We start from the raw sequence: 12,787 nt of genomic DNA, 5'->3' as shown, positions 1-12,787 counted from the left end.
GTGTCTACTTTGGTTATTCTATGACTAGCTACTCTGCAGCGTTACAAGTGTGCCAGATAATATATATAAACCTACTGTAAGGCCTGCTCGCTGAGCTAACCCCAGCGAGCGTGCCCCTGGCACTGGGCTGGCCAATACTTTGATTTCGCTGCAGTCCCTACCTATGTTAGTTGTTTTAGTATTCTAATTCTACATTTTTCTAGTATATCTACTTCCTATAAAATCTAGTGCGTAAGTCAAGTCCGGGAATGGTGCTCCTGCTTCCCTGATCCGTTAACGCGGCGGATTCCAGCTGTATGACAACCCGCCAGTACCGCGCTCGGCGGCAACTGCAGGTGCACCTAAGTCTTGATCGGGTTATTTTTTAGTCGTTTTGATTTCTAATGAAGTCCCTCAGAATCTTTTTAGAGATTTCATTCGCCAAATTGTTGAGGACATTGAAGGTCTCAGGACGTCGCAGTAATGTGTATGTGTCTCTATTTGGTAGTTGATTTCTAAGTTCGAGCACCACGTCGTCGTACAACATACAGTCATAGACGACGTCTTCGGGTGTTCCATCCGGAGCACCACAGTCGCACGCTGGTGTTGCCCGCTTTCCAAATCGACATAAATATGTCGGATATGGCCCGTGACCCGTTAGAAAGTGCAGCAGACCTCTACTCGGCTCAAAGTAGCTCATTTGTAATCTTTCTTTAACATTTGGTAGTAGCTGGTAAACCCTCCTTCCCGTTTCCTCAGTTTCCCATTGCTGTTGCCATAGCTCTTCGCCCCTTCTCTTTATTGCATACTTATCCCCCACTTGTACCCCCATGATTTCCGTGGTTTTATCTATTTTTCCTTTGGAGACCCAGTACCACGCTCCCTGCTCTCTTATTTTTATGTCTAAAGGACATAATCCTATTACTATTAGCAAGGCCCCCCCAGGTGTTGTTCGATATGCCCCAACAGAGCGCAACAGCATGTTCCGCTGCACCCTTCTCATGGTCACTGCAGGCACCACCCTCGTGAGCCTGTGTGCCCAAACCCCACTCGCATATCCTACTAGGGACGTTAAAATGCTGTTATGATATAGTTTTATTAAGTTAGGAGGTAGGTGAAATCTTCTATGGCCTATACTTATGAGATTATTTAGGACTTCTAATGCGCGTTGTGTTATGCTTTCTATATGGGTATTGTAACTCCATTTTTCATATATTATAACTCCGAGGTATCTGGCCTCTCGACGCCGAAGAACTGGTGTTCCCTCAATTCTCACAGTTGGATTCCTGACTAGACTACCTTTCATTAATAAATATGTTGATTTACGTGGTGCAACTTTCATTTTCGTTTCTTGGCACCATCTCTGAAGTACTATCATTGTTTGTTCTACCTTAGGCTCAAGTTCCTCTCGGCTACGGCCGCCTACCAGCAGGAGGAGGTCGTCAGCGTAAGCTATCACGTCTAGCACGTCCTCGCTTTGTTGTAGTTTCTCTAGGAGGGGTTCTATGTTGATATCCCAAAAGAGTGGCCCCAGAACTGATCCCTGGGGACACCCTTTCGTAATGGTTTTACTCGTTCTTCCGCTAGGCGATGATAGCCATACCTCCCTGTCCATGCAATAGCTCCTCAGACACCCATAGAGGGGCCCTGGGCACTCCTTCTCACGCAAGCGGGAGAAGAGCGAGGGCCACCACAGGTTGTCAAAGGCGCCACTGATGTCCACCATGATGCCTACCACATACTTGTGCGGGGTTGAGCCACAGACCTCGGCCGCCAGGGCAATTGCGTCGGCCGCCAGGGCAATTGCGTCGGCCGCCGATCGCCCCGGCCTGAAGCCGAACTGCCTGTCGCTCATCCCGCACAGCATCCTGTGCGCTGTCAGTCTGTCAGCCAGTAACTTCTCTAATAGTTTTCCTAGGTTATCTAAGAGGCAGATTGGCCTATAGGATTTCGGTTCTGTGGGGTCCTTATCCTTCCCTTTCTGTATAATTATCACATTTGCCCTTTTCCAAATTTTAGGGAAACTCCCAGTTCTCAGACATTCATTGTACAGTCCTGTGAGGGGTGTTACTAGCTGAGGGGCGAGATACTGCACCACCTCCGCTACAATGCCGTCTGGCCCTGGTGCTTTGCCCTTTTTCAATGTTTTAATTTGTGCAGCCACTTCTTCCTCTGAGAAGGGGTACACCATGGTGTTATTTGTGTATTCATGTAGATCCTCTCTACGAATTTGTTGTTGGAGCTCATCCTCCTCATTTTCTTCGTCATCCGGCAGCAGAGTGCGCAGGAGAACTTCAGCAGTTTCCTGCCACGACTGTCATTCTGCCTCCGTCTCTAATCGTCGAGAGGACCGCAGGAGACCTGATTTTTTTCTCTAACCAATTTGTATGGTGTTCCCCAGGGGTCAGTGGCTAGCTGGCTCAGAACATACCTTTCCCAACTTATTATCCTTACCTCCTTCAATTCTTTTTGAAATTTTTCCTTTTCCTCCCTGTACTGCTGCAGCCAGAATTGTTTCTCCTGCCAGACGGCACTTCGCTGGTAGTACCTTCTCGCCCGTCTCACAGACTGACGCATACGCTCAAGTTCAGCAGACCATGGCGATGGGGAAGCCGCCACGGCTCTCCTCCTGGTTGGCACAGCGGCCTTGACCGCGCTGACTATAGATCCTACCAGCTCTTCGGCATACCTATCTACATCCAGGTCACCCTCCGGCAACGGCGGAATGTCACACCCCCGAGTCAGGCAGTCCCAATCTGTTCTATTGTAGTTGAGTTGGATTTCCCATCCGAGGTCCCAGCGGCACCCTTCTTCTCTGAGGCAGAAGGTAATCAGGTTGTGATCGCTTGTAGTGGCATATTCGATAACTTTCCAATCCTCAATGATACTGATGGCATTGGCAGTTGCCAGGGTGACATCAATATTTGTCCCCTGCCCTCCGCCTCCTCTGTAGGTTGGGGGATTACCAGGTTTGTTTGCCACTACAAGTTGAGAAGCCATTATTAGTTCCTCAGCCTTCTCACCATTGGTATCCCTGGTGCCGCTGTACCACATAGGGGACTTGGCATTGATGTCAGCCGTGACAATAACCCTGCGCCCACGCAGCGCCGTGATGGTTCTCGCAAGATGGTCCGAGAATTCTTCGAAGTTTCCTCCGTATTGGAAATACATGTTAACGAGGTATATCAATCCAACCGGGGTTTGTAGTTCAATCACATTGCAGTGGCTATTTGATAACTGTGTTAATCTTGTGGCTCTTAGGGCTTTATTTGTAACTATTGTGACTGCCTTTGGCTCTTCTCCGGTGGAGATTACCTGCCAGGTGGTAGACATGAAGGAGATTTGTCCCGCCCGGGAGTATGGTTCCTGCAGACAGAATACATCCAGTCTCCTCTCCTCCACTACCTTCCGAAGCTCCTGCATGACCAGCCGACTATTATGGGTGTTTATCTGTCCTATAACAATTTCGGATGTCATGGAAAGTAGGTGTGAAAATTGCAGTCAGGCCATGGTTTGTTATAGTCCGAGGCAATTCGGCCATTTGCAAGGACAGATTGCACGTAGATTTCTTGCATATTAAACTCTTCACCTCTTCTCTCAAAAACCCTTCTGAGAAGGTCACGCAGAGCTCCGAAATCCGTGGGAAGATTCATTGACTTTAACTGAATCCTGTCCACAGCCTCCATTGTCGAGAAGGTGACCCTTCTGCCATATTTGTGACCTATACGTACAACGTGCCTGAGCGCCGTGGTGAGGACAGCCGGCTGCTCCAAGCGTGAAAGCTGCATGGCAAGCTCCAAGTTCGGATAGATCCTTGTAGGATCCGGAGCTGAGGCTCTCGGAACTACTTCCAGTTGTTTCGTACTTGTAATTGTGTTATCTTGAAGAACACTTTGGAGAGTCCCTTTCTGAACTGGAACAATGCTATTGCTCTCTGCCGGTTGCAGACTGTCTTCTATTTCTTCTTCTGGCTCCGTCTGTATGCACAGATCAACCATAACTGTTTGTTGTGAGCATAATTGTTCTTGGTTGGTGACGAAGCTTGCTGCTTTTGGGTTGAGTGTTGATATAACACTCAGATGCACCAGAGTCTTAGGTTCTGTCAAGTTTTCTGAATCAGTCACTTCCACTACTTCATCAGTCTTTATTTCTGGATCTGTTTGGGTGCTTGAATCAACCATGATGTTCTCCTTTTTCACTGTCTCCTGAATAGACTTTAAAAATTTTTTGAAATTCTCTGCTCTTTCCGCATCCCTTTTCTTCTTACTCGGAGACTTTCGTTTGGTTGATCTAGTTTGGTTGTTGCTGTTAGCCATAATCTGTTCGGGATATTAGGCGTTGTTCAAGCAACTTATATGTGGGGCAGTTCCTCCCGGTTGTACCGCAGGTCTTTTTGCCCCTTCGTGTGCATGGGATGCATACAGCGGATTTTCTGCATTCCTTTCTTACGTGGTTTTCCTCTCCGCACCTGGAGCAAGCCGGCTTCCTACTACAATATTTATGTACATGATCAATGTCCCCACAATTGTGGCATCTGGGTACGATTAAGTAGTCTTTCACGTTTATGGCGTGAAAGCCTATATATACCCTGCCCATAGCCGCTAATTTTCTCCATAATCCCCCTGTGACTTCTGCAACATGGTGTACAACATCTCTATCCCTCGGTCCAGTCCTAAATCTGAGTTTGAAGTCTTTTAGAAATGTTTCCATACTTAAGTCAGAGTCCTCAAGGTTTTGCCTATATAGGGTCTCACATAAATCTTCATCTGTCATTGATTTGGGGACATCATATAAGATAACAAGTGGATTGCGTTTTCGGGGGGGTTCACACTTAACTGATTTGCATAGCTTTTGGTTCCCTAGCAGCTTGTTCTTGTCGTCCTCTGAAGCTACGTCTACGATAACTACATTTTTTGTCACTTTAACCTTGTTAATCCTAATCTTTTCCCTGACGGGATTTACGGTGGTGGCAAAAACTTCCTGCACCTTTTTTATGTCCTGGCCGGGTAATGGTCTTAAGAAGACTGCAGTGTCTGGTCGTTTAGAGACCTTTGCAATAGTCTCTTTGGTCGTTTGGGCCTTTGGTGCAGCCTGTGCCGCGACGCCGGCCCATGTCTTGCCTGGTTGTTTTCTAAGTCTTTCATTCTCCCTTTCGAGCTCCTCAATTCTTCCTTCAAGCTTTGCATTGGCAATCGCCCATGCCGCTAATTCATTTTTTATTGCCTGCACTGCGGCCTGACTAATTTTTCCATTTTTAACGTTTTGATCTAGCAATTGAGTAATCCTCATATGTCTTTCTATGTTACTCTCTTCCATCATCTGACCCAGGCCTTCCTGTGGGGAGGGGTCAGATAGCATCGAAGCCCTTGTGGGCGCACTTAGATCGCTTGTCTCTTCAGTAGCCATCATTATTGGACAAGCGAAAAAAGGGGTTGGAAGCCCGTCTCTTACCCCGGACCGGCTCCTCTGGCATAGGGGGGGACTAAAATGCAGCTCGCCCACCAACCTCGTCCCTAGGTCAAGGGCATCCCTAAGCCGCCGAGTTCAGTACACCGTTGCCAGTGTCCTGGTCTCCTTCAGTGACCTCGTCACCGTCGATTTCTCCCAGTGTTCATCGGCAAGTGCACCCCGCACTCCGGAGAAGCGGATGCACTTCTCGTCCTTCGCCGTCTACTAGCTCAAGTTCCCACCTACAGGCCAGGGGACCCGCTCCTACTCAGGTGGCGGGCCGGTCGCCCAGTCGTTCGACGGTCTGGAGCCAGCTAACCTGGCCCAGGCGATGTCACCACCCCCTGGGTTTGGCAGAACACGCCCCGGTTACCCACGGGCGCGGCGAAGCGCACTTGCCGACTCGCGCCGAGGTCCCACGCCGACAAACGAGGTCGCCGGCATGCAGAGCACCAGCTGGTGTTGTGCCCTGCGGAAAATAAGGAGGGACAGATGGATTGTCCCTCAGACACAGCTCCCCCTGTGCCACGCACCCTTCGCTTTCGCCTTGGGTTGGGGGCGTTTAACGTCCTACCATGACGGGAGTTTAACGTCCTTCCTTGACACAACGACAACCCTCACCGTTCCACAGCCCGGAGGTGTTATGAGAGTGATGATGTGATGAAATGATGGTATGGCCCGGGTCTTATGTTGTGGAGTTTGACATCATCGAGACGGTGCGGCACTCAAACCCGAGTTACGTTCCCCGGAGGGCCTCCACACGTACTGGGGGATCATGGCCGACCATGTCTCACCCACCGCTTTTGATAATTCACGGTGGGTCAGTGCGGTTCAGTGAGTAGTGCACCCAGTTAAGGGCTAGCCGTTTAACGTCATACATGGACGGCCCTTCCCGTGTTAGCTTCACCCCATCTAAGGGGGTTACTGAGCGCCGGGGCCACGTCAAGGCCACGGGATAGGACATTACGGTCCCCGCCCCACTCAGGTTCCTCTGAGCCACAGAGCACTTCAGACAGTCTGAAGATTTCCGGGAATCAGAGGGTCTCCTGGCGGTTTTAACCCAGTTTCGGAAGGCAACACACCTTCCCCAGGTGGCGCCACGCAGACCGCTTTCCCACCACAGGTTGTCGAAGGCCCCCGAAATATCCACCATTATCCCCAGAACATACTTTGCACTGGCTGTGTGGCCAGTCCGGGCTACCTCGTTGATCGCGTCCTGAGTGGAGCGACCCTTCCGGAACCCGAACTGCCGATCGCTCATGCCATGCAGAGCTCGATGACTTAACAATCTGTCAGTGAGCAGCTTCTCAAAGGCTTTGCCCAGTACATCCAAGAGACATATCGGTCTGTATGAGTTTGGCAGCTGAGGATCTTTATCAGGACCTTTTTTAATGATAATCACTTCTGCGATCTTCCACTTCCTCGGGTACACCCGTAGTTGCAAGCAGGTGTGGTAAATCTTGGCCAACTCTGGAGCAAGCTGCGGTGCCAGGTGCTGCAGGATCTCAGAGGGAATGCCATCAGGACCAGGAGCCTTCTTCTTGGCGAAGGAACGAAGTACAGCCACCACTTCCTCGACAGAGAAAGGATAGACATGTACATTATTATTATATGGCTCCATCATCATCCGACGTATGCCACGTTGCTCGTTTGTATCTTCGTCTTCCCTGTCGTCCGGGAGCAAAGTGTCCAGAAAAACTCTTGCGGTTTCTTCCCAGGATGTAGTATATCTTCCATCCAGGCGTAACGTGGATAACATGGTCGGCGATCTAATTTTCTCTCTGACCAGTTTATATGGGACCCCCCAAGGGTCCATTCCCAGCTGATCTTTGACAAAAGTTTCCAGTTTCATAGGTACAGCGAGAGTCCGCCGGTCGGCACTGAGGGCGTCGCTGTCCCACCTGTAAGGCGCGGACGGGTGTGGCGGGGGGCGGCACAATTCCCGCCGTTGAGGTGCGGCCGTCCGGAAGAGCGGAGTTCTAAACTTGATGCAAATAGTTTCATAGGTACAGCGAGAGTCCGCCGGTCGGCACTGAGGGCGTCGCTGTCCCACCTGTAAGGCGCGGACGGGTGTGGCGCGGGGCGGCACAATTCCCGCCGTTGAGGTGCGGCTGTCGGGAAGAGCGGAGTTCTAAACTTGATGCAAATAGTTTCATAGGTACAGCGAGAGTCCGCCGGTCGGCACTGAGGGCGTCGCTGTCCCACCTGTAAGGCGCGGACGGGTGTGGCGGGGGGCGGCACAATTCCCGCCGTTGAGGTGCGGCCGTCGGGAAGAGCGGAGTTCTAAACTTGATGCAAATAGTTTCATAGGTACAGCGAGAGTCCGCCGGTCGGCACTGAGGGCGTCGCTGTCCCACCTGTAAGGCGCGGACGGGTGTGGCGAGGGGCGGCACAATTCCCGCCGTTGAGGTGCGGTCGTCGGGAAGAGCGGAGTTCTTAACTTGATGGAAATAGTTTCATAGGTACAGCGAGAGTCCGCCGGTCGGCACTGAGGGCGTCGCTGTCCCACCTGTAAGGCGCGGACGGGTGTGGCGAGGGGCGGCACAATTCCCGCCGTTGAGGCGCGGCCGTCGGGAAGAGCGGAGTTCTAAACTTGATGCAAATAGTTTCATAGGTACAGCGAGAGTCCGCCGGTCGGCACTGAGGGCGTCGCTGTCCCACCTGTAAGGCGCGGACGGGTGTGGCGAGGGGCGGCACAATTCCCGCCGTTGAGGCGCGGCCGTCGGGAAGAGCGGAGTTCTAAACTTGATGCAAATAGTTTCATAGGTACAGCGAGAGTCCGCCGGTCGGCACTGAGGGCGTCGCTGTCCCACCTGTAAGGCGCGGACGGGTGTGGCGAGGGGCGGCACAATTCCCGCCGTTGAGGTGCGGCCGTCGGGAAGAGCGGAGTTCTAAACTTGATGCAAATAGTTTCATAGGTACAAATTTTTTTTTTTTTTTCCCAAATTTATGACCCATCCATAACCCACTTTCTAATACTTTTGAGTGGGCGTATTAAGACTAACTGTCTCTACTATTAGCATTACAGAAGTGGTTTATTAGTGCTTGCATACTTTCTATTTATTAAGCAACTTTGCCATTTGTGAGTTATCGGCCTCTTAGCCTCTCTGGAATCCTGCCAGAGAGTTGCCCGTCCCTAGCCACGTGGAGGCGGGCCGCTACTACTAGAGAAACCACTCCATTTATGCAACTCTTTTATTCCCCCCCACCACCATGCTGATCTAACTACAACTACTCACTACACCAAGTCAACACTTAAACAAGCATAATATTTACATATATACAATTGCGCGTTAGATCTTAAGCGCATGTTACTCTCTCCCAAGGTAGGCTCGCTGGGCCTCCCAAGAGATTTTGTTAACCAATTTTGCGAAATTGCTGAACAATTCGCTTTCTGTCAATATTTCATTAACATTTCTAGTCCGCAGAAGCTGCCTCTCCCCTGTTCATATATTGGGCACTCGAACACTATGTGTTCTGGCGATCCTTCGTGGGCACCACAGTGACACTCCGGTGTTGGCCTTTTCCCTATTCTGTGCAGGTACGTGGGGTAGGGACCGTGTCCTGTAAGGAAGTGAACTAGGCCCTGTGAGGGCTTTATTATCTTGTTCTTTAATCTTCCTCTCACTGTGGGTAGAAACCCATGGACTCGGCGGCCTGTAGTGGACCCATCCCATTCGTCCTGCCAGATGTCAAGCACTCTTTCACGAATGGCTTTGACGCTTATCAGAGGAATGCCCATTATATTTTGCACCCTTTCAATGTTCTGTTTGTGCAGCCAGTAGAAGGCTGCGTGCTGCCTTATTATTAGGACTAGTGGGCATAGACCCATAATTACCAACAGTGCATCTGTTGGACTTGTGCTGAATGCACCGATGCATCTCAGCAGAACGTTCCTCTGTATTCGCCTGACAGCGGCGGCAGGCCGCACCAAAGCTAGCCTGTGGGCCCACACACTGGATGCCTGCCCTACTATTGGTGCCAATATACTGTTGTGATACACATTTATTGCCTTTGACGGCAGATGGAACCTTCTTTGTCCAATTGATGTTATCTTATTGAACAGAGCTAAGGACTTTGTCGTTATTTGCTCAATATGCGGAATGAAACTCCAATTCTCATCTAAATATACCCCCAGGTAACGGGCATATCTCTGTCGTGACACTACTAGGCCATTAATTCTGACTGTTGGGTCCCTATTCAAGTTGCCTTTCAAGAGCATATATAGCGATTTTTGTGGTGCAATAGACATTTTAGTCTTCTTACACCAGTTGGTTAACAGTTCAATAGCCTGTCGTGATCGGTCTTCGACCACGTTGCGAGTGTCACCTTCTACTAGAATTGCGAGATCATCCGCATAAGCAACGACTCCCAGTACTGCAGTCTCTTCCTGCAGGACGTTCAACAAAGGTTCCATGTTAATATCCCAAAAAATGGGACCACACACCGATCCCTGGGGACAACCACGGGATACCCTTTTAGATACGACGGCTCCAGGAGCCGTTATCTTAGCAGTCCTTCCATCACAGTAGGCCTCCAGACAGCCATACAGCAGCTGCGGGCACCCAATCTCTCTTAGGCGAGAGAAGAGTGCCGGCCACCACAGGTTGTCGAAGGCCCCTGAGATGTCTATCATTATGCCAAGTACATACTTTGATGTCGCAGAGTGAACAATTCGGCAAACCTCATTGATCGCATCCTGGGTGGAGCGACCCTTTCGGAATCCGAACTGCCTATCACTCATACCATGCAGAGTTCGATGACTCTGGAGACGGTCAGCCAGCAACTTCTCAAATGCTTTGCCCATTACATCCAGCAGACAGATAGGCCGATAGGATTTCGGCACCGTTGGATCTTTATCCGGGCCTTTCCTGATAATTACTACTTCTGCAGTTTTCCACTGTAGTGGATAATAGCCCCTTTGTAAACATACGCTGTAAATACGACTTAATGCCGGGGCGACCAAGTGTGCGAGTCCCTGTAAGATCTCCACAGGGATCCCGTCAGGACCCGGCGCCTTCTTCCTTGCAAAGGTGTAGATGGCTGCTTCTACCTCCTCTGCTGAGAAAGGGCGCACGTTTGTATCGTTAAGATACGGGATCGAGAGTGCCTGACGTATTTCTCGCTGCTCATGCGAGTCCTGGTCCTCGATGTCATCTGGGAGTAATGTGTCCAACAGCAATCTTGCTGTTTCTTCCCAATTCTTGGTCGTGTCACCATCCCCAGCACGCAGCGTAGACAGCATCATGGGCGATCTAATTTTTTCTCGAACGATTTTGTAGGGAACTCCCCAAGGGTCTGTTCCCAGCTGATCGTTCACAAATCTTTCCCAGGATTGGCGCCTTGTAATGTCTAACTGATCCTTGTATCTCTGCTTCAGACGACGATAAATACGCAGGTGGTATTGTCGTTCGTCGTGGGCAAAGCTCCTTTGGTAGTTGCTTCTCGCCCTTCTGACCGATCGTTTAAGCACAGTCAATTCAGGGGTCCACGGGGTGGACTCCCTGCAGATGTATCTCGCTATTCGAGGTACAGATAGTGTGATGGCTGTTTGCACGGAGCTCACAAGCTCCTCCACAGCTTCATCAATATTACCTATGTCCTCCCCGAACTCAGGAGGACTGAACACCTGCACGAGTCGGTCCCAGTCTGTCCGAGCATAGTTGTACCGTTCCACCCACTCACCTGGCACATCCGCGATGGTCGACGCTATTTCAAATGTAATACAGTTGTGATCACTGACAGTTAGATGTTCTCTTACTTGCCAGTTATGGACGTGGGGTGCTGCCCTCTCGCTTGCTAGTGTGACATCAATATTTGATGTTGCACCCGCCCTCCCTGAGTAGGTCGGGGGGTACCCAGGCAAGTTTAGCACATGCATGTGCGTTTCCATTATCAAATCAACAAGCTCCGCAGCCCTACCGTCCTGTACATCACTGTGCCAGAGTCGGGACTTAGCATTAGCATCAAGAGCTACAATTATAGCCTGCCCGGCTAAAACTCTTAGTATCCAATTCAGCTGATCAAGATAAATCTTGATGTCATGTCTGAATTGACAGTAGACGTTTACAACGTACATACTGTAAGACAGCAAATTAAGTTGTACAACTATAATATGCTCAGTACAGAACTGATTTAATATTGTAGTTTTAATAGTTTTGTTCAATACTATAATTGCACTCATGGGGTTCCCACCCGAGGAAACCACCTGTGCTGTTGCGGGAAAACCAGGGACTCGACCCGCACAGGAGTTTGGTTCTTGTATCAGAAGAATATCTATTCCTTCTTGTTCCGCTACCTTCCGTAGCTCACGTGCAACCATCTGGCTGCGCATGGCATTGACTTGTACCACTTTAAATTTCGCCGTAATCTGTTCTTTGGATAAGTCTATCTAAGAACATTCGGTGGGTTGGACAATCTTTTGGTCCACCACACTTACGGCCCCGTTTCTTACATGGTACACATGTTGCTGCTTTGTCCTTATTAGGACAATCTTTCCTAATATGTCCAGCCAGGCCACAGTGGGCACATATGATATTCGGTTCTGTACAATACTTATTAGTATGGTTTATGTCCTGGCATTTTGTACAACGTGGTACTGCCAGGTAATCTTTAATGTTCAGTGCTGAGTAGCCGACGTACAGCCGGCCAGCCCGCGTTAATACTTTCCATAAGTTCGGTGAAACCTCCACAACATGATGTACAGTCAGCTTTCCTCGAGGCCCTACTTTAAAACGGAGCTTGAACTCTTCATCAAACTCGTTTCTAGTCATTGAGACGTCAAAATTTTGCGTATATATCGCATCAAGTAGGCTGTCCGCTGACATAAATGTAGGTACATCATATAAACTCATAAGTGGACGACGCTTTCGTGGAGGTTCACACCTAACTTTCTCACTTAGTTGTTTATTACTTAAGATCTTTTGACTATCTTCTGGCGAGGCCGTCTCGACTATCAGCACATTCTTAGAGGTACGGACACTGTTGATCCTGATTTTATCTTTCTTTGGATCAACACACTTTTCAAAAGCTGTCTTAGCAGCTTTGATGTCTTCGCCAGGTTTAGGTTTTATAAAGACCGTGGGTGCTACTTTTTTCATGTTCTGTTCAATTGTCTCTTTTGTTGTTGGCGCCTTGGCCACTGGGGCTTTGGCAACCGCAGCATACGTCCGAGTAGGCTGACTTCTAATCCTTTTATTTTCTTTTTCTAGTTCCGATATTCTCCCCTCTAACTGGGAGTGAACAATTGCCCAATTTGCAATTAAGTCTCTAATCTGGTTAATCGCACCATTGCTGATCTTTCCATTTTTGACACTCGAGTCCAGCAATTTCAAAAATTTCGAGTGTCGCTCAGCAACAG

This window comes from Schistocerca serialis, chromosome 10 (assembly GCF_023864345.2).
Source record: "Schistocerca serialis cubense isolate TAMUIC-IGC-003099 chromosome 10, iqSchSeri2.2, whole genome shotgun sequence".
NCBI classification, from domain to species: Eukaryota; Metazoa; Arthropoda; class Insecta; order Orthoptera; family Acrididae; genus Schistocerca; species Schistocerca serialis.
Note: the sequence above shows the minus strand (reverse complement) of the source record.